This window comes from Argentina silus (assembly GCF_951799395.1).
Source record: "Argentina silus genome assembly, chromosome: 5".
NCBI classification, from domain to species: Eukaryota; Metazoa; Chordata; class Actinopteri; order Argentiniformes; family Argentinidae; genus Argentina; species Argentina silus.
In genome coordinates this window covers 21553507-21556006 of record NC_139659.1, presented here as the reverse complement: position 1 = coordinate 21556006, position 2500 = coordinate 21553507, and positions in this window count along the sequence as shown.

Genomic DNA, 2500 nt, shown 5'->3' with positions numbered 1-2500 from the left:
CCAAATATTAACGTGGTAGATCAAACGAGACCCAGACCGCTGGGGACGACTGAGTCTATTAGAGCTTACAACTATGATGACATCCAGGCTCTCTCTGTGTGTGTGTGTGTGTGTGCGTGTGTGCGTGCGTGCGTGCGTGTGTGTGTGCGAGTGCGAGTGAGGCAGTCACGTCAGCTTGTGCAGAGAGACAGACCAACCCTCTAACTGTTCCACATCACACTGGTGAGATATGGACTGAGAGACGCATCATCCTCTGGAAGACTTTCCCTCTGCACCCTGCTGACTGGTACAATACCTCTAGGTGTACTCTCCCTCTCTCCCTCTCTCCCTCTCTCCCTCTCTCCCTCTCCCTCTCCCTCTCCCTCTCCCTCTCTTCCGAGACAACATCTGCTCAGCATTGGAGAAGGTCATGGAATGGCAGTGGATTCTGAGAATTATTTGAACCAAAAGAAGAGAGAAAAGAAAAGAGAGAGAAAGAAAAGATAAGGGGCCATAAATCGGTCAAATGAAAAGTAGTGACTTTAAAGGAGCAATGCTGTAAAACTAAACTCACCCTCAAAAACGCAGCTAGTGGGCTGTTTCACTGCAGTGATATCATGTCCGTAATGTATTTTATGGGGTCTGGAAGCGTTTGTGACTGTGGTGTTGTGAGAGGACACACACACACACACACACACACAGGGAGATATGAATCCAGCAAAGATTACATCAGCAGCTGTTAACACAAGCTATTGTCAAACAGCAAAATTGTTGTTAACAACACAAGAGGAAAACAGCAAAACTGGGTTCCTGGGTTGGGTGGAGGGTTTTTGGGGCGTGGTGGTGGAGGGTGGGGGGGGGGCGTGGTGGTGGAGGGTGGGTGGGGCGTGGTGGTGGAGGGTGGGTGGGGCGTGGTGGTGGAGGGTGGGGGGGGTGTATTCTAACAGTCCCAGCGGAGGGAGGGATATCGTTCACGGGATGCTGGTTTTTATTTTATTACAGACTGAGACACACAGCGCAGGGCGATGTCTCACAGCCCATTAACCCTGTACTGAGAGAGAGAGAGAGAGAGAGAGGGAGAGAGTGAGAGAGAGAGGGAGAGAGAGGGGGGGTGTGAGAGAGAGAGGGAGGGAGAGAGAGAATGATGAATTTAAAACAATTTAAAATCTCTTATTGTTCAAAACATAACGTAATGTTTTCCACAGACACCTAACCACATCATCATCATCCCTTTAAGGAAAGAAGATTCAGCACCAGACCACCACCATCATCAACCAGACCACCACCATCATCATCATCATCATCATCATCATCATCATCATCAACTAGACCACCATCAACAACTAGACCACCATCATCAACTAGACCACCATCATCTACCAGACCACCACCATCATCAACCAGACCACCACCATCATCTACCAGACCACCACCACCATCAACCAGACCACCACCATCATCATCATCATCATCATCATCATCATCAACTAGACCACCATCAACAACTAGACCACCATCATCAACTAGACCACCATCATCATCATCATCATCATCATCATCATCATCATCATCAACTAGACCACCATCAACAACTAGACCACCATCATCAACTAGACCACCATCATCAACTAGACCACCATCATCAACCAGACCACCACCATCATCAACCAGACCACCACCACCATCATCAACCAGACCACCACCATCATCAACCAAACCACCACCATCATCATCATCAACGAGACCACCATCATCAATCAGACCACCACAACCATCATCCAGACCACCACCACCATCAACCAGACCAACACCACCATCATCAAACAGACCACCACCATCATCAACCAAACCACCACAACCATCATCAACCAGACCACCACCACCATCAACCAGACCACCACCACCATCATCATCAATGAGACCACCATCATCAACTAGACCACCATCATCAACTAGACCACTATCATCATCAACTAGACCACTATCATCAACTAGACCACCATCATCATCAACTAGACCACTATCATCATCAACTAGACCACTATCATAAACTAGACCACCATCATCAACTAGACCACTATCATCAACCAGACCACCACCATCATCAACCAGACCACTATCGTCATCAACTAGACCACCATCATCAACTAGACCACCATCAACTAGACCACCACCATCATCAACCAGACCACTATCGTCATCAACTAGACCACCATCATCAACTAGACCACCACCATCAACTAGACCACTATCATCAACTAGACCACTATCATCAACTAGACCACTATCATCATCAACTAGACCACCACCATCAACTACACCACCATCATCAACTAGACCACCATCATCATCAACTAGACCACCATCATCAACTAGACCACCATCATCAACTAGACCACTATCATCAGGTACTGATAAACACAGGTCCATTTCCAGTATGAGCCGTCTCCACAAAGTTAAGGAGTTTGAAAAACTGTACATGGCAACATTACGAACCATGAGAGACAGAAAACGATCGAGA